General features: G+C 37.0%; 1 protein-coding gene across 20 annotated transcripts in view; it reads left to right on the top strand.

Moving 5' to 3' along the window:
- Positions 1-21,014, top strand: part of Erc1 (ELKS/RAB6-interacting/CAST family member 1) — a 1,605,700-nt gene that overhangs the window by 778,565 nt on the left and 806,121 nt on the right. The window lies entirely within an intron of this gene.

Raw genomic sequence — 21,014 nt, 5'->3', positions numbered from 1 at the left:
TGAGATCCTTCTGTCTCAGCCTCTCATGTTGCTGGGATTACAAGTGTGTGCCACCAAGCTGGCTTATAATTGATATTTAATTGTGCACTCTGTACTTATTTGTTAAAACTGGTAATTCTATGCGCATGACTATTCTGATTTAAATTAATTAAAATAACATCTCCTAGTTACTTTTTTTTTTATCCTTGGTCTTGCACTATGTTGCCCAGGCTGCTTCAAATTCTTGGACTCAAGGGATTCTGCTTCAGCCTCCAGAGTAGATGAAGCTACAGATGTGCCACTGAGCCCAGCTGAGTCCCCATCTTTTTTTTTTTTTTTCCAGTGATGGGGATCCAATCCAAGATCCACAGATGCTAGGCAAGTACTCTCAGAGTTACCCCCTTAGCTCTTTAGTTATCATCTTGAATAGCACAGATACAGAACATTTCCATCATCAAAGAAAATTCCACTGGACATCTCTTTGGCTAAGCAAAAGTATTGTGTATTTCACAGGTTTTAAAAAATTATATTTGGAACTGTGAAATTTGCAGCAAACCCCAGAATGCACCCTCTGACATAGCTAATAAGCCAGTCTTCCTGTTCTGGTGGTTACTCTTACTGGATATGCAAAGTATTTGATTAAAAGGTAAAAGCAACTTTGTTCCAGATAAATTAGTTGATAGGAGACAAACAGCTCTTGCAGATGTACATTGGTGGAGGAAATAGTTCTGCTTTCTTCAGAGACTACCAGGAAATAAGCTAGCTATCAATGACATTTTAAAAGGTCTTCAATGAGAAGTGTGTTAGTTATTAGTATTATCATTCAAAAATTTTCTTAATAATCAGAAAGCATCATCAACTAGACTATCTGGTTGTAACTCATTGTTGTTAATGAACTTGGTAAACAGTACTGCCTCCCTTAATTAGCCTTTTGGGAGCAATCATGTTTTGAATTGCCTACCTGCAGTCCTGGGAGTCTTGCAAGAAACAGGAATAGTTTAATCTCTAGCCGAGATATGTGTCAAAAGCTGATTTCTATACATGACTTGGAGAATCTTAAGTAGAAACTGGCAGACATGCCAAATGTGACCAGCTGAAGTGTGTGAAGACTATATTAGCATCAAAGGCATAAATCATTAAAGGAAATGATTGATAAACTTGGCACAAATGTATTAAAATGTTATATATCAGAAAGGTATGATGGGCTGCGGATATGGCTCAAGTGGTAGCGCGCTTGCCTGGCATGCGTGCGGCCTGGGTTCGATCCTCAGCTCCACATACAAACAAAGATGTTGTGTCTGCCGAGAACGAAAAAATAAATATCAAAGAAAAAAAAAAGGTATGAAAAGCAAAATAAAGGCAGATGACTTAAATTTTTAAAAAATTCTACATGAGGCATAGTTGGCACTGTATAAATAAATATGGCAAAATGTTTGACTTTAGGACTAATCAAGAACTGCAGATTAAAATAACAGTGACATACCACTTTTATCTGTTGGCTTGGCAACAGTAAAAAATATATATATATAAAACAGTGCTGGAATTACTGAGGGGAAATGTGTAATATTACACACTTTTGATGGGAGAAAAAAGTGGGATAAGCTTTTTGGTGGGCAGGTTGATAACATGTAAAAAAATAACTTTCCCTACCCACCCCCATTTTTATAGGACTGGGGATCAAGCCCAGGTCCTCACACATGCTACAGAAGGGCTCTACCACTGAGCTATTACTCCCAGCCCCATGGCTAAAATCTTTGACAGAGCAATTTCATTTCTAGGAAATTATTCCAAGAAAATGTTACAAATTCTCAAACTTCTGTGTATAATGGCAATGTAGATGATGTGTGTTTTTTGTTTGTTGGATCCTCTTTCTAGATGTACACTCCTAACCTTGATGGTTGGTCCAAAACAGATGTGCGAGGAATGTACATCAGGCCACTCTTTCTTTCACAGGGTTAAGTTGAAAATGGAAAAAGGAGTTGCTCTTGGCTTTCTGGCTGTAAGGTAGGGATTCTAGAACTAAGAAATAAATGACACGGAAAGACAGAAAGTGTTCTGGTGTAATTTGAGCTGATTGATGTGGTTAACCTGATGGCCAGTGTACTTTCTTCCTTTCTATGGTTATTATGAAAACCAATTAAATCTATGTTTTTGCTAAACACAGTATGATTGTAGACTTCTACTTGTGGCGAAGACAGAATAACAATAACCAAATTTATCCAGCCACTTGAAATGACTACAAACATGGAAAAATATTTTTCAATGTTTCTTTGTTACTGTTGATGTTGTATTGTTATTATTAGTGCTTGGGATTGAATGCAGGGATTTGTGTATGCTATGCATGCTCCTATCATTAAGTTACATCCCCAGCTCCCATATATATATAGAGAGAGGCACACAGTCTAACTATAATGTTATATATATAAAATAATGACTTTTAAAAATGACATTGGACATCAGACAATAACCCCCAAAGATGGGAAGCAAATGAGGTAAGCATTATGATTGTCCAGTTTACTGCCTGGAAAGTTTCTAGGTGGTGGCAAAAGGCAGAACTTTATAGTAGAGTCTGGCAGATTCCCTGAGATGAGGAGATGGAGCTGTGAGTCCAGGGAAACCCAAATAGCTAAGGTTTACAGGGTAGAATAACAGGAGAGATCTGCACAGAGAGAGAGAAAAAGACTAGCAGCAACCAAATTGAAAGATCTTCAGAGGGTCCTCATTGGGTATTCAGCAGAGTATTCAAGAACTCATGAATGTATGATACTACTCCAAATCAGAGAAAGAACCACCTGAAAAATCATGGAAACAATAGCTACAACTCACGTGGGGCCAGAAGTGGTGGCTGTTTCCACCTGCCAGATCAGTACTCCTATCATTCACAGAGCATTAGGTAAAATATTCAGAAGGGTCTTGCCTCGGTTGTGGGACAAAATTGGCACTAGACTAAATGTTGCTCTATTTCTGTCAAGCAAATCTTAACCCCACCCCCACAAGATCAAATTGAGTTTTTTTTAAATAAAGAACTAATATAATTTGTTGTTATTATTATTGGTACTAGGAATTGAATCCAGGGGTTCTCTACCACTGAACCACAGCCTTTTTTTTTATTTTTAATTTTGAGACACAGTCTAAGTTGCTGATGCTGGCCTGTAATTAGGAATTCTCTTGCCTCTGCCTCCCAACCTATCAGGTTGCTAGGGTTATAGGCATGCACTACCACACCTGGCTCTATAATTTATTTTTTTAAAACCACCAAGACCCCTTAGTAAAAATGAAAAGACACAATTAGGCAATTATAAATAGGATATGCATATAAGAAATGGTATACAATTTCACAAGTAAATAAAAGTACAAATTAAAGAATCAGGACACAACTTTTCACTTACTAAATTAGCGAAGTTGTAAAACCTGAAGTTTCCTGCAGATGTGAATGGGTTGGGAAGGGGAATGCTTGGTCAGGTTGGTGGGACAATTGACTGGTCTGAGAAAAGCAAGATCTTAGAGGATCAAACTATTTCCAAATAACTATGTCCCAGAACAAACTCAAGAATGCCAGTGGATGTGGGGCTGGGCTTACAGCTCAGTGGCAGAGTGCTTGCTTAGCATGTGTGAGGCACTGGGTTTGATCCTTAGCAGCACATAAAATAAAGGCATTCTATCCATCTACAACTTAAAAAAAAAAAAAAAGAAGAAGAATACCAGTGAGCCAGTATGGTAGTGCTCAGCTATAATCCCAGCAACTCTGGAGGCTGAGGCAAAAGGATCACAAGTTCAAGGCCAGTCTGGACAACTTAGTGAGACCCTGTTTCAAAATAAAAAATATAAAGGACTGGGGATGTGGCTCAGTGATAGAGCACCCCTGGGTTCAATCCTCAATACTCTTCCCAACCCCACTCTCCAAAAAATGTAAAAGAGAAAAAATACTAAGTGGACTACGAAAATATCTAGTCCCTTTCAAAATAAATTCACAATGAATGTTATTAAATACAAAATTACTGAGCACATAAACAGGAAACTATGACCTATAATGAGGCAAGTAATTAGTCAAACTCAGAACTGATGGGGATATTAGATTTAGTAGGCAAGGACATTAAAATAGTTATTATAATTCTATTCTACAGGTTCAAAATGCTAGAGGAAAGATTAAATAGAGACATGAAAGAAGTTTATTCATATTTTAGTATTTACTCGTACTGCATTCTTTTAGTGCCCAAATAATATTCAATTGTATGGATTTACCATGTTGCATATCCATTCATTAGTTGATGGATTTTGGGGTTGTTTCCATTTGGGGGCTATTAAGAATAATGGTGCTATGAGCTTTCATGTACTGGTTTTTGCATGGATATGTATGTGTTGTTATTTCCCTTGGGTATATATCTTGGAGTGGAATTGCTGGATCCAGCTAGGCTTGCTGGAACTGGATGGTAAACCTGTGTTTAACATTTTGAGGAAGTACCAAACTGTTCTCCAAACCAGCTATACCACTTTACATTCCACCAATAGTGAATGAGGGCTCTAATTTCCCCCCATCCTCACCAATATTTGTTATTATTACCTTTCCTTTTGATTATAGTCATCCCAGTGGATGAATAGTACCTCATTGTGGTTTTGACTTTGATTTCACAGATGGCTAATGCTATTTAGCAATCTTTTCATGCACTAATTGGTCTTTGTATATTTTTTGTTGGGAAATGTCTATTTATATCCTTAGCCTATTTTAAAATAGGAGAATCTGTCTCCCCTACTCACCATTGGTATTGAGGATTAAACCCAGTGGTACTCTACCACTGAAATACATCCCCAGCCCTTTGTAATTTTTATTTTGAGGCAGTGTTTTATGGTTTTAGCTCTTACATTTAGGTCTATAATCCATTTTGAGATTGTGCTCGTTTCATTGATTTGCCGATGGCTATCTAATTGCACCAACACCAATTGTCAAAAAGATAAATCTTTCCCCATTCAATTTACTCTTCACCTTTCCTGAAAATCAATTGGATCACAAATATGAGGAATTGTTTCTGGACTCTCAATTCTATTCCTTTCATGTATAGATTGATCCTTATGCCAGTACCACACTCCCTTGATTACTGTAGCTTTGTAGTATGTTTTGAAATCAGGAAGTGTGCTTCAACTTAGTTGTTGTCAAGATTGTGTTGACTATTCCCTTGAAGTTCCACACTAATTTTAGTGTCAGCTTGTCAACTTTAGCAAAGAAGCCAGCTGGGATTTTGATAGGATCATTCTGAATCTGGACAATATCTTCATTTTATTTTTTTATGTGGTGCTGAGAATCGAACCCGGTGCCTCATGCATGCTAGGTGAGCGTGCTACCACTTGAGCCACATCCCCAGCCCTTTTTTTTTTTTTTTTTATTTGAGACAAGATCTTGCTAAATCACTGAGGGTCTCACTAAATTGTCAAGGCTGAACTTAAACTTGTAATCCTCTTGCTTCAGTGTTTGGAGTTGCTGGCATTATAAACATGTGCCACCATGTCTAGCTTTTTTTTTTTTTTTTTTTTTAAAGTTTTTAAGTATGAGTTTTGTCTTTCTTCTTCTTCTTCTTCTCCTCCTCCTCTTCTACCGCCCCCTTCCCCTCCCCCTCCTCTTCCTTCTCTTTCTCCTTCTATCAGGTATTGAACTCAAGGGTGCTTAACTACTGAGCTACATCCCAGACCTTTTTATTTTTTGAGACAGAGCCTTGCTAGATTGCTTACAGCCTTGCTAAATTGCTGAGGCTGCCTTCAAACCTATGATACTCCTGCCTCAGCCTCCCAAGTTGCTGGGTTTACAGGTGTGTACCACCATGTCTGGCAGTTTTGTCCTCATGTTAAATGTATTCCTAAGTATTTTGTTCTTTTTTATGCTATTGTAAATGGAATTATTTCTGAATTTCATTTTTGGTTTGCTTATTGCTACTGCACAGAATATTTTTCCCCTGGTGCTAGGAATCAACTCAGGGCCTCACTAATTCTAGGCAAGCAATCTTCATTCTCAGTTACATCCCCAGCCCACATCTGATTTTCGTATATCAATTTCTATTTTGTTAAATTGCTAAGCTTACTGCTTTTACTTCTAATAATTTTTCCAGTGACTTTCTTAGGATTTTCTACATACAATATTATGCCATCTATAAATAGACATAGTTTTACTTCTTCCTTTCCAATTCTTTCTGTGTAATTGCCCTGGCTTGAACCTCTAGTACAACGTTGAATATAACTGTCACAAGCAAACATTCCCCCTTGTTCCAGGTCTTAGGTGAAAGAACTCAGTCTCTTACCATTAAATATAATATTCTATGGGTTTGTTATTTTTTAAATTAATAATTTTGCTAATTCCATCCTGTTACTTCATGAATAACCCATATTTATGAGTCTTTCGATTGCTCGTTGTTTATTCATAATGACTAGAGAAAGTTTTGTCTTCTGAATGTGATGTGCATACACCCACACCCAGCTACAAGTTTGTTTCCATCTCATCCTGGAAGTAACAAAGAAAAAAAAGATATTCTGATCTAACACTAAACTTCTACAAGTCTATATTAGGCTTAATGCAAATTTGATGAAGGCATAACATAGTTTTTATAATCCCTTTAATAGCTTTTTGGATTCTCATAATGCCTTGTATACAGTAAGTTCTTAATATGTATTGTGTTGTTGTGGGTTAATTGATAATAGGAAAGGGATAACAGAAAAATAAAATCAAAAAATAATCTAAAATTCTAATTTTAGCCAATTATCCCAGCATCCTTCCCTGTAATTTTCTCCCCTAAGCTTCTTTTTCCTTTTATCTCCTTTTATGTAACAAATAAACAGCTCTAAAAGATGGGGAGGCTTAGAGGACATAAAGAAAGGTCTGAATAGTTCATTTGAACCTGAATAACGAATGGGAGCTGGTATACAATATTGTGAATCCTTATCACCACAAAAATTCCCCAAAGCCTGAAGTCTTTTAATCTTCAAACATTTGCCCTTTTAAAAAAGCAATACTGTAGCTTTAAAAGCCTAGCTAGTGGAAGAATGTCAGGATCTTAGGCAAATAATTTTGTTTCCTTAGGCCACAGTTTCCTCTTCTATTCTTAAAAAGGGGGTGGGGATGGGGAAAAGGGCTAGATTATCTTTAAGGGCTCTTCAGGTTTCTTCTAAGACACTATTTAAAGTCATTTTTTTCTATAGTAAGTTACTATTTTTATACACTCCATTGAACATAACCAAAAAAAAAAAAATCCAACCAATCAATAAAAAAAAAAAAAAAACACAAGGTAGAGAAAAACACTTCTGATTCTTACTTGGGGATGTGATGCTAAGGAATCTGGCCAACAACGATAAAGATGAAGGAATGACAGATGCTAAGAGTTAAAAGAGTCCTTAGTGGTCACAGATTCCAACCTATTATCCTATTTGGAAATTTCCCTTCATATCAGTGACCCAGGATCAGTCATCAGCTTCTGCCTGAACATTTCCTGTTACAAGTTGTTCACTGGCTCACACCACAGTGGATTCCAATTTAGGGCAGTTTTAATCATTAGCAAGTTCTTGCTTACATTAAGCTGAAGTCTGTCTCCTTGTAACTTCTACCCTTCTGCCCTTTGGAGTCATATAGAATAAGTCTAATCCAGTTTACACACACACAACTCCTTCAGGTATTTGAAGAATGCCATCATGTCCTCAGTATGAATTTTCTTATCCATGCTGTTTCCCAGGTTTCTTCAACTGTTTTCATAGAAATGATTTCCAGGTTTTTGTCATCCATCCTGGGAAATACTGACACGTTGTTTTGAAAATATCTTCCTTAAAAATAATGCTCAGGGGCTGGGGATGTGGCTCAAGCGGTAGCGCGCTCGCCTGGCATGCGTGCGGCCCGGGTTCAATCCTCAGCACCACATACAAACAACAATGTTGTGTCCGCCGATAACTAAAAAAAAAAAAAAAAAAATAATGCTCAGAACTGAATACCATACTATAGTTTAGTGATTCTTGAGAGTTTTTTTTTTTTTCTTTTTTTCTTCTTTTTTGTAGTTGTTTTTTTGGTGGAGGAGGGTTCAAACACACCTTTGGACATCAAATGAAAACTATGCACCCTTCCTCTAAAAGAATGTAGACCCCAAATTCTTCTCTTACTTAGGTGATTCAGGGAGCTAGACTCCAGTTATTAAATAGTATTTATAAAGTATAATGAGTCTATCACCTATCTTAATTTAATATTTGATAATATCTAAGGTTTCTTTTATCCCAGGGTTATTTATTTGATTATTTGGTTTATTAATTTTGACAAATGATGATCCACCTTTTTCCCTTTCTCCCTCTCTCCCTCTCTTTCTTTATGGTTGTTTTTGATTGACAGTGAAATATCTTCAAATCTTATTTGTGCAAATGATTACTTAAATATAGCTTAAGACTATATTTCTCTCCCTAAAATTTTATTTGGGTCATTTAAGCTCATTGTTTAGCCCTAATCAGATCCTTTAAAACTTTGGTTTGATGCTCATGGTTTTAATCACTCATCTCTCCAAACCATGTGATCTGAAAATGTAGTTGGTGTTTCTTTTAGTGTTTGTTGAAGCTGTTGATTAAAATGTTGAGCAGTACAAGACAAGAACAGAGTTTCATGGCATGTGTCTGAGGACCTCCCTCTGATATAGTAACCATACATTTAATATATATATATATATGACATATATAAATATTTATATTTATCTTACAGTTCTTTTGTGTGTGGTGGGGGATGGAACCCAGGGTCTCATGCATGCTTATCAAGTGCTGTACCACTGAGCTACACCCAGTCCCAGCTCATGTATCTCTATCTTGTCCACAAAAATATCCTAAAGGACACTGTGATAAGCTTTGATAAAAATAAAAGGATACTGTGACTTACAGCATTTGCTTGATTTAGCAGGTGAGTATTTCATCAGAAAAGGAAATGAAGATTATTACAAGAAATTAGTTCTAGGTTTGAGACATATACTTATCATTTTATGCAACAGTTGTACTTCTAAGATTTTTGTAAATAATTATTATATCATATCATATATATGTGTTATTTATTATTACATTAATAATAAATAACACATATATAGAGCTTATGAATGGTGAAGGACTATTATAAAGATTTATATCTGCTTACTTATTTAGCCTAATAACCCAGTGAGGTGGGTCCTATTATCATCCCCACGTTATGAATAAGGCAAAAGGCTCAGGGAGTTTAAGGAACATGAGGAAGTTAAATAGGTGTTGAGTGACAGAACCAGAGTTTGAACCCACATAGTTTCTCTAGAGGATTCATGTTCATATATAGTCTTGTATTTTAAAAATCCCAGGTTCAGTGTAGGGAACATTGAACCCTTGATAATCATCTGCAAGCTTAGTTGCTTCTCTTAGGATTTCTACCCTGGTTCCACACTATGTTTCAGTAGAAGAGAATAAATAGAACACTTTCAGTACTTGCTATTTGCCCAGCAAAGTAGACTTTAAGATAAGCAAGCTGGGGGTCAGGGGTGTAGCTCGGTGGTAGAACATATCCTTAGCATGCACAAAGTCTTGGGTTCGATCCTCAACACCCCCACACCGCTACACACACACACAGAAAAAAGATAGGCAAGTTTCTTTTTACCAATATATATAAGTGGAAACAAATCCCAAGCTTCACTAACATGAAGTGGCTTGGGTTTAGCTAGAAGTTACATTTGGAGTTAAGACAGCCTACTAGTGAAGTTTAGTTAAACTCTTCTCCTTTCTAAGGTGTCTCAGATTCCCCATCAGTTCTGTTCCCTAGCCTTCTTCCTTCATCCGAGGGATGGCAGAAGAAGGAGTATAAGTGTATGACCACATAAAGAACTTTGAGTTTGAGAGAAAGAAACAAGGAAAACACAAGGTGTTGTCAGAATCTATTAAAGTTCAATCAACACACATTAAGATGAAAACCACAAGGGCTGGGGATGTAGCTCAGTGACAGAGTGCTTGTTAAGCATACAGAGGGCCCTTTGGTTCCATCCCCTGACAACAAAAAGGAATAAAATACATTAGAACAATAAAACAACCAGCTTGAGTATGCCATTGCAACACCCTTAAAAAACATGACATGCAAGCCTAGCTAGAAAACTGTTTAATCTTAAGTTAAATATGGGGATGACTGCCAGTCTCATTTATGTTAAGTCTCATAAGTCACCAGTTGTACATTCAGGAACAAGCCTTGATGAGGGATTTTAACTGGATCAAATTCTTCTCAGGATTAGGCAAGTCAAACTTCATTTGACACAACATTGACTGTCCCTATTGCATTTATTTTTACCTGAAAAAAATATAAAAAATGGGCTAGGAAGGTCTTTAAAATCCCTAATTATATTATGTAAATGCTGAAAGCTTATAGTGTGTTACAGGCTGACAAGGTATCATAATATCTAAATGGATTTTCTGACCTTTAAAATGGAGTTTGGCTCTCATGTCCATTTGTCATATTTTCCTACTTATTTCCTTCCCCACCTTTTCCCCATCGTCAACTTTTGTTTTTCTCAGTGGCTATGGAACAAAAAATATTACTTTGAAGGCCTTCAATGTGACCAAGAACAACACAGACAAGCAGGTCATCTACCCTCCTTACTGGGCTTTCCAACTGGGCTCATTACAGAGCCTCTAACAGTAAGAATGAAAGCCTTTAACACAGAGTTCAGACCCACAAGCAATCTCATTAAGAAGTTCATTTGGTGGGCTGGACTGTACCTAGCTCAGTGGCAGAATTCTTAGCTAGCATGTGCAAGACCCTGGGTTTCATCCCTAGACCCACCACAAAAATAAATAAATAAATAAATAAATAAATAAATAAATAAAATCTTGGTCTTCACCATATACTCCTCAATAAAATGCTCTAGTACTTGTATCCAGTCCAATTATGGATGTTCTATATGCAACTGAAATGCAATGGGATTATCAGATCCTATAACTTTGAAGTGGTCTTTTATGATGCAAAATGTTATTGATTATTAGTGTGAAAAGGAAAGCAATTTTTTGAAAAGAAGAATGAATATAAAATGGAGTTAGGGGAGATTGGATAATTGGGTTGGTCAAGATGGATAGAGAAATAAGGAGTATGAAGTTCTGTGTCTTGTGTTTAGTATTTAAATAATAAGAAGGAGCTTTCTTCTCTCTCTCACTCCCTCCCTTTCTCCTTTCTTTCCTTCCATTGGGTTTACAATGTTTTGCAGAGACTTTTGGTCTCAAGTGATTCTCCTGCCTCAGCTTCCTCAATAGGTAGGACTGCAGGCACACATCACTGTACCCAGCAAGAATAAATTTTCTTGGGGCTGAGGCTATGGCTCAGTGGTAACACACTTGTCTGGAATGTGTGAAGCACTGGATTCGATCCTCAGCACCACATAAAAGTAAATAACGAAATAAAGGTCCATTGACAACTAAAAAAATATTAAAAAAAAGAATAAACTTTCTTTAAAAAGGTCTACTGATGTAGTGAGTCTGAAGAGAAAAGAAAGAGGTCTCTGTAAATATAGTCAACTCACATTTTTAACCCCAATTCAATTCCACACCAACAGAATTTCCACTTACAGACCTGGGGTAAAGACAGATCTTCAGTGCATCCTGTTTATAATAATGAAATATGAGCAACAATTTTAAAATCCCCAAATGGGGTGGTGTTTAAATAAATTTTGGGTCAGCCATATAATGGAAGACAATGCTGTCATTTAAAATGATATTAGTAATAAAGTGTTATGAAAATATTATGCAGTTAGGTAAAAAATTATAAAATGTCAATGGACTGGTTAAAAAAGAGAAGAAAATATGCACATGCATAAAGCATAGAAAAAATATGGAAGGAATTATATAAAATGTTAATGTTGGGGCTGGCAATATAGCTCAGTGGTCAAGTACTTCTGTAGCATGTGTGATTCCCTGCCTCCCCAGAAAAAGTTAATGTGGTGATCTCTTTGTGGTAGAATTATGGGTTTTAAAAAATATTATGGGAGTTGAACCCCCTTTCATCCTTTCTTTATTTTTTTCAATTCTTTTAATATATATATTATATATATATTATTGATTATTAGTGTGAAAAATGTATATTTAGTTTATTTATATGCAGTGCCAAGAATCAAACCCAGGGCCTCACACATGCTGGGCAAGCGCTGTATTACTGAACCACAACCCCAGCCCCTGTGGGGTGTTTTTATTTTTATATTTTTGGCTTATCTTTATTTTCTGTATTAAAAAAAGAGTATGCATTACTGCTGAAATTAAAAAAAAATAGGGATTTGGTTCAGTGGTAGGGTGCATGTATGACATGCATGAGGTCCTGGGTTTAATCCCTAACACTGCAAAAAAGTAAATAAATTAAAAGAATACAATAAAGCAAAAAGTGACATGGTCTTCCTATCTTTTAAAGGGATAATTTTATTTCATTTTGTTTTTGGTACTGAGGATTGAGCCCAGGGATGCTTTACCACTAAGCCACATCCCACCCTTTTTTATTTTCTATTTTGAGACAAGGTCTTGCTAAGTTGCTTTAGAGCCTCACTAAATTACTGAGGCTGGTTTCCAACTTGCAATCCTCCTGCCTTAGCCTCTGGAGTCACTGGCATTATAGTTATGTACTACCATGACCGGCCACACACATATTATTTTCAATGACTCTCTTCTATGAACTCATTACATAAATATTGGACTCTAAAAACAAACAATCAAAACACCCTAGTTTGTTGTGTATGAGTGTGTATGAGTGTAGGGATGGACTTCAATACACAAAGTTAAAATTTAAGGTTTATGTCAATCACTTAAACAATGTCTTCTGTGTTCAGCATCTTCTCATAGATATTGTAGAAGATAAAATTAAAGTATAGACCTTATTCTCAGCAGGCTTCCTTCCATCTGATGGTAGAAACGTGGGAATGTCAATAATAACCTCCTATTAGTTTTTCAGCAAGCCATCATATGATATTCATTCATGTAACTTGTGACTGGAAGATATTTCTTAAGAGGATCTATACATTTGAAAACATCTCAGTTAATGGTATCTGTCCTTAGGTAATGGCCATGTATCAAAGGTAACTGAAGAAATAAGATTTTCTTCCCATTTTAAGTATTTCTTTCTGTGGTTCTGGGGATGGAACCCAGGGCCTTTTGCATTCTAGGCAAGCATTCTACCACTGAGCTACACCCTTAGCTCTTTTTTCTCTATTTTAAAAAATTGAACAGTGCTAGGGATGTAGCTCAGTGGTAGTACAATTGCCTAGCATGTGTGAGGCCCTCGGTTTGTTTTCTAGCACCACAAAAAATAAACAAAAACAAAAACAAAACAAAACAAAACAAAAAAACTTTTTGCAGTCAGATAAGGACTAGGTAGCTCTTTACAGGGACATTGAATTTCTCTTTGGGCCAGTGTTCAGCCTTTTGAGCCTCCTAATGACTACCTGTGAGCAAAGTCTGACAGATTTTGTTTTTCTAATCAAGACTTAGCACTTATGTCCTGAATCTTTTCGGTAGCTAATCCAACACTTCAACCTGTCTTGGCTTGTTATAGACAGACACAAATGATAAGAGTCCCCAATCCTATTCTGTCATAACTTAATACCTCTGTCAAAGCTCAGTGATAAAAGTGGTAAAGATGCAGAGATAAAGAGCTAAACTCAGCCTGGCAGTTGAAAACTCTAATTTGAGAAGCTACTTCCAACATGTACTCTGCTGTGAAACATTATTATCTTGTCTTTATCTAGGGACACCCCCCTCACATTCCTTTCCCTCACTCTTTTTTTTTTTTTTTCCCTGTGCTAGGGATGAAACCCAGAGCCTCTAGCATGCTAGGCCAATGCTCTACCGCTAAGCCACCCCCCCCCCATTTCTATCTTTAATATTCTCAAACCAATACATCCACAACCTTGTTCCCTATTATCATCATGACTATTATTATTGTTTGACACAATTATTGAAGGATTAAAATTACATAGAACACAAAATGTGAAATTTGACATGCACTTCCTCTCCACTGGAAACCCAAGCGACATATGCACACAATGGGAATATAGAAGTATCTTAGGAAGAGTGAGTGAGGGAAAACAAGAGAGGGGCAAAGAAATAATTTGAAGATTTCCCTGGAGAAAGCATAAAATCAATCTTAAAGGAAGTAAGTTCCAAAGGAAGCAGGTTGATGTACCTTGCCACAGTAAAAAATGAATACCACCTTATTATTAATTCAATTCAGTGAAGAATCCTGGTCTGTGCAGGTTTCATCCACCACTAACCAAGCTCTTAACTACTGCTGACCTTGGTGGCCCAGTTTTCTTTTTGTTTATATTCTTCTCCTATTTTTTTTTGTAAATTGTGTGAGTTATGTGATTAAATTGGAGAAATAAGTAACTACTCTATGAGAACTATTATTGTATTAAAAGAATGTAGACTTTTATCTACTGAGGAGTACTACCCACTATCGTAGAACTTGGAGCTCTTTCTCTTTTTATTTATTTACTGATTAATTGATTGATTTACTTATTTCTGTGGTGCTGGGGATAGAACACAGTCCTTCAAGCATGCTAAGCCCAGCATTCTACCACTGAGCTATACTCCATCCTCTCTTGAGAGCAAGTTCACCCTACCTTCCATTAGTCCAAACACCTACAGACATTTGGAAGATGATAATATTGCTATTGTTCTTGAGTTGGCTAAGTACTCTTACAGAGTGAACTTGACTGTGGAGTTTAATAAGCAAAGTATATTTGGTAAAATCATCATTATAAAATTAAAAATGTAAACTAGTAATCCCAGTGACTCCAGAGGCTGGGGAAGGAGGTTGGCAAGTTTAAGGCTACTCTGGGCAACTTAGTGAGACCTTGTCTCAAAATAAAAAATAAAAAGAGCTGGGATGTAGTTCAGTGGTTGAGTGCTTCCCTAGTATGCATGAGGCTCTTGGGGTTTTTTAAAAATTTTTAATTTTTATTAATATTGCCATTCTTGTTTTCTTTTTTGGGGGGGGTACAAGGGATTGGACTCAGGGGCACTCAATTGCCGCAGTCTGGCTGGGCACAAAGTAACTGAGCTGCCACAAAGCCTTGTAGGTTCAAACAGCAACTCTTTATTCCTGAACTCTTACCGGCACTCTACACACACTTCCCGGGAACACACTCCCTCCACCGGGCTCCCCGAGCGGATTCTCTCCGAACCCCCCCCCCCCATTAACATAATGTGGACAGTTTCATTCCCCAGTATCTTCTATTTCCTTCTGTCTTATTTCACTTAATATTCTCCGGTTCCATCCATTTTCCTGCAAAATGACATAATTTCATTGTTCTTTATGCTGAGTAAAACTCAATTTTGTGTATTTTCTTTATCCATTCATCAGTAAAAAATTATTATTACTATTACTATTATTTTATTAGGGATTGAACCCCGGGGTGCTTACCCACAAAGCTGCTTCCCCAGCCCTTTTTATTCTGAGACAGGGTCTTAGTGCTAAAGTTGCTAAGGCTGGCCTTGAACTTGTGATCTTCCTGCCTCTGTCTCCTGAGTCGCTGGAATTACAGGCATGCACCACTCTGTTTGGCTAAAACATTTAATCTTAATGTCATTGTCAGTATGATTGAGTTGAAATCCTCCTGCTGGTCTTGTTTTCTTGTTTTGTTTTTTTTTTCCCCCTCTCTCTCCTGTGTGTGTGTGTGTGTGTGTGTGTGTGTGTGTGCACACGCGCACGTGTAAGAGAGAAAGAGTTTATTTTTGTTTTTTGCAGTGCTGGAATTCAAACCCAGGGTCCTGTGCATGTTAGGCAAGCAATCTACCATTGTAACTATACTCCTAGCCGTGCCTTCTTTTGAATTAAGTGTTGTTGTTTTTTAAATGATTTAGTTGTTTTTCTACTATTGCTTATTAACCATGCCTCTTTATGTTTATGATCTAAGTGGTTACTACAGTATTTACAACTGCATCTTTAACTTGAGTTTACCATTGTGTAATATTATGCCATTTCTCATATAGAATAAAACTCTAAGAGCAGTAATCTTCCATTTCCCCCGCTTGCCCTTTGGGCTGTAAGTGTTATATATTTACTTCTACAGATATTATATATGAATATTACTCATTATCATGCTTCCTTGAAATATAATTTACCTTTTTTGGGGGGGATTGGATACTGAGGATTAAACTCAGGGGCACTCAATCATTGAGCCACATCCCCACCCCTATTTTGTATTTTATTTAGAGACAGGGTCTCACTGAGTTGCTCAATGCCTCACCACTGCTGAGGCTGGCTTTGAACTCACAATCCTCCTGCCTCAGCCTCCTGAGCCTCTGGATTACAGGTATGCAACACCGCACCTGGCTGTAATTTACCTTTTAACATAACTTAAAAAAATGCCTTTTATATTTCCCAATGTATTCATTTCTCCTGGTATTTTTATTCCTTTTTGAAATCCAAACTTCCTAACCCATCTATAGCATACTAATACCTCTACCCGCCTTTTTTAAAAAAAAACATTTCTTGTAGTGCAGTTCTGTTTGAATGAAATCTCTCACTGGGGGAATTCTTTCTTGGCTGGGGAGTAGTGGTAAAACACCCCAGTGGGTATATTTTGTAATATATATGCTTCCTAGATCATTCTGATAAATATTTTCCTGCAAAAGTGTGTTAAAAGCTGGGAAGTATTATGGATTCCCATATAAAAATATTTTTCCCAGCTAGGTGCTGTGACACATGCCTCAACTCTGGAGGCCAAGGCAGAGGATTGCAAGTTCAAAGTCAACCTCAGCAATTTAGTGAGGCCCTAAGCAACTTAGTGAGACCCTGTCTTAAAAAAATTATGTGTGTGTATGTGTGTGTGTGTGTGTGTGTATTCCTCACAGTTGGGCACAGATGTGTACCTGTAGTCTCAGCTGTCCAGGAGGCTGAGGCAGGAAGGTCAGCTTGAATTATATAACAAGACCCTATCTCAAAAAATTTTCCACAGTGTTCTTTTCAGATGATGTAATAAACTTACACTTGGTGATGCCATACAATGGAATATTATATATGCAGTCACTAAAATGATCTTTCTAAAAAACAGTTAATGACATTGAAAGTGTTTACAACTTAATTATAATTTTTAAAAATCTCTTATGGGAAGAAATACACTAAAATATTAAAGGCTAGTATCTCTCTAGCTATGAAGTTTGCTGATGATTTTCTTTTTTCATATTTTATTCTGTACTTTTCAAATTGTCTCAAAGTGAATAAACTTATAGATGCTTCTTAGTGCACATGTGCAAGTATTTCTCCAAGGTACTTACCAAAAAGGGGGAATCAAACTATGCATATTGTATATCTTAATAATCAATAACAAATTGTCCTCAAAAAAGGTTTTATTAATCATGCTATCATTAAAGGATGAGTTTTCCCAATCCTTGCCAACACTTACTATGATGTTATTAAATTTTTGCTAATTTTAAGAGAAAAAATTATTTTAATCTATACCTATTTACTGAATTTCAACATTTTTCATGCTTATCTCTGTCATTTGCATTTCCTCACTTCTCAATTGTTTTTTTATTTTTTTTTTTAATTTTTTATTGTGGGTTGTTCAAAACATTACAAATTTCTTGACTTATCATATCTCAATTGTTTTTTTCATGCCTCTTTTTTTCTATATGATTTTTTCTTAGTGATTTATGGTGTTATTTTTATATTTTGGATATTGGTTTTTCAGAATATGGGCTTCAAAATTTTTCTGCCAGCTTGTACCAGCTTGCCACTTGTGTTTTATTGAACAGAGTTCTCAATTTTGATATCATCATCATATTTTTCTTAGTTTCGTATTGGTTTGTTTTGGTACTAGAAATTGATGTTCTACTACTGAACTTCATCCCCATTTTTTTTTTTGTACTTTGAGACAGAGTCTCATTGAGTTGCTCAGGCTGGCCTTGAATTTGCACTCCTCCTATCTCAGCTCCGAAGTAGCTGGGATTGTAGGTAGGTGGCTGCCACACCCAGCTCAAATATTTTTCTTTATGGCCCTGTGCTTTGAAGCCCTATCCTATCCCATAGTCTATATTTAAAAAAAATTTTTTTTAGCTTTTTAAAAATGTTCAGCTCTTTAATCCATTTGGAAATTAATTTGTAAATGGTGTGAGGTTGATACTGATCAAATTTGTTTTTCAAGTGAATAATTATTTATTATCTTGCTTTATAGACTTGAAATACTATTTTCCTAATATATGATATTCTCATACAGTCACATGGGACTGTTTCTGTTCCCTATCTCATCATCTCAACATAGTAAAAATTTATTTCTGGATTGATTGATTGATTGATTATTTGGTGCCAGTGTCGCTTAACCACTGAGCCACATCCCCTGCCCTTTCTTGTTTTTATTTTGACACAGGGTCTCACTAAGTTGCTTAGGGCCTAGCTAAATTTCTGAGGCTGACTTTGAACTTGTGAGTCTCCTGCCTCAGCTTCTCAGGCTCTTGGGATTACAGGCATGTGCCACCATACTTGGCTTGTTCAGGGTATTTTAGACGTCTTAAATCAAAGCTGTTACTGACTTTTGTTGCTAGCTAGTTACCAGTGGCAGGGACCACATAAAAATCAAATGTGAATGCATGGAAAATAAAAACATCAAAATGAACAAAAACTTGAGCGAATAAAGACCATGATGAGAGAGAATAAAATACTTGTGTTTTTATGCATCCAAAAGTCATAATATCAAGCCTCTGCATTCACTATATCATCTAGTGCATTCACTATATCCTTTGGGTTGTTTCTGCTACCGCTACTCTTTATATGGATGATAGAGAAGTTTCTTTACATGATAATTGAAATAACAGAAAAGAAAAATACTATTAGGGATTATAGTAATGAATAACAGAAAAGTATCATATTACTTGGAGGCTGGTAAGCATTAAAAAGAAAACTGAACAAATAAGTGTTTAAAGTAAAAAATCACAATACACAGTATAAACTTTAAATCTAACCAATGTACACAATATGATTATACTCAAAATTGTATCTTTTTCATAGTAAAGCTAACATTACACAAGTAGGAAAAGCTGTCATGTGGGCAAATGTGGTTTTAAGTCAACAGTTAATTCAATTATTTACAATAAATTTAGGTGTTCCTGGTTGAAAAGTCATGTTGATGGGGCATGGTGATTGTTAAGGGACTTGTGTTTAATGCAGTGTGACCAAAGTTTCAGGGCTCAGTAAACAGGAATAGGCAATAAAATCTTTTAATAAGCACTTACACAGAAACATCCTATTTTTTTTAATGGAGGCAAAAAGTGAACATTGTGATTAACTGATCTCCTTTTAACTCACCAGTTTATAATTAGTTGCCTTATATTATAAGCTGACTTTTTTCCCATTAAAGCAACTATTGAGCAAGTTCTAAGAAGCAGCTTCAAGAAGTACAACAAGCTTACTAGACAGTCATTTCTTCCCTTGCTTATATTAGGTTATCATTGGGGATAACCATTAACTACATAATAGACTTACCATTAGCATATCAAATGGAAGATTTAGTTTCTAAAATGGTAACTCACATATTTTTGTACTCTGGTTGTCTCTACTGAATTTGCATTGTAAAATGACCATAACCAGCATCTTCATGAAAGCTACCAACCATTGTTTTAAAACAAACTTTTTTTGTAAACCTGAAAGTATAGTTTTTGGAAAACCAAAAAGAAAAAATAGCAGAACATTTTTTATATACTTTGCTGAATAATATGAATTGTACAGCAACAATCCTCCGAGTGGAGATCATCTAGATAAATTGTGCTAACGAATTTTCTATCTAGCTGCTTCGAAACTACTTTCTCAGCGTAGTCCGCAGCTACCTGTGCGTTTCTGAGCTCGCTCCATAGCAGGCGCTGACGAGAAGCTGCAGCGCATCCACGCTCTGATGCGGTTGCGTACGTTTAAGCGCTTCCCGCTCTTACCGGCTGGGCTAAAACTTCAACTGCCATCTGACTCACAAGTCTGGTTTTCTACTCTGTCTGGTGCCCCCTGGTGCTCAGCACCTGCACAACCTTGGGTAGTTGCAAGGAGCAAAGGGGTCCAAGGAGTGCAAGGATGCTTTGAGGAAAAGCATTCCATTTACTGTGAACCCTATGGATCCAGATTTCCTGAGTCCACTGCCTTGGCATAAATTACATATGTACATTCGTGCAGCTCGAGAGGGGGTGGATAGATAGATAGATATACATACCAAGTCCCTAAGTAAAAGAAAGCTGAAAAGTAAGTTTCAACCAACTACAGAGGCAGAAGTCAACTCAGCCCTTTCAAGTTTGTAGACCAGACACGAGGATACATGGACTTTATCTTCTTCGAACCCATCTCCCCGCCCCCGCACCGTCCCGTTCATTCTTTTTTGGGAAAGCAGAGTTCACTATGATCCTGGATCATAAGAGAGCCCATCTGAATATCCGTTTGGGGGTTGGAGCTGAGAATGCGGCCTGTGGAGGAGAGAGGATGGAAGATAACTCTTCCTGTCTTCTTCCCTAATTAATTTACTCAATATTAATCTCATGTGTAACCTTCGGAAAGTTTTCTATGGGTGGGTTGACCCCTCTTCTTCACTAGCTCAGGCTCTAGTTATCCTCCTTTGCCCTTCCCCTCCACCCCTCCACCCCTGGTCACTCAACACTACTGAGTCTCTTTCCATTAAAGATGAACAACAGATAATTTTTCATTGCATGGAAAGCCTAAAAGCTCTCTTATAGCAGAGCATGATGGGAGCCTCTCCCCTTGTTCTCCATCCCTCTTCTTTCTTCTTCTTCCCTTCTTTTCACAATTTGTTCCTAAATAATGCTTTTCCTAGCAAGCGCTGACTTTAGGATAGGCTTGTGACGACCCACGATGACTCTCCCGTCAGGCTTCCAGAAGAGACGGTTTCCAAAGAAAACTACAACTCCCAGGAGGCATCAGGCTAAAGCAGCCGCAGGGTATTACGGAAGTCGTAGGCGCCTTTTGCCTCAGTCTCTCTGGCGTCTCCCGCTTGCAACTACACGTCCCAGGGCGCCTCGGGACTGGAACGCTTGCGCGAGAGCCCTGGGCACGGTGGGGGTGGGACCGC

The sequence above is a fragment of the Marmota marmota genome, unplaced genomic scaffold, assembly GCF_001458135.2.
Source record: "Marmota marmota marmota unplaced genomic scaffold, marMar, whole genome shotgun sequence".
Classification (NCBI taxonomy): Eukaryota; Metazoa; Chordata; class Mammalia; order Rodentia; family Sciuridae; genus Marmota; species Marmota marmota.
The sequence above is the reverse complement of the archived record's forward strand: the minus strand, read 5'-3'. Positions and strand labels throughout refer to the sequence as shown.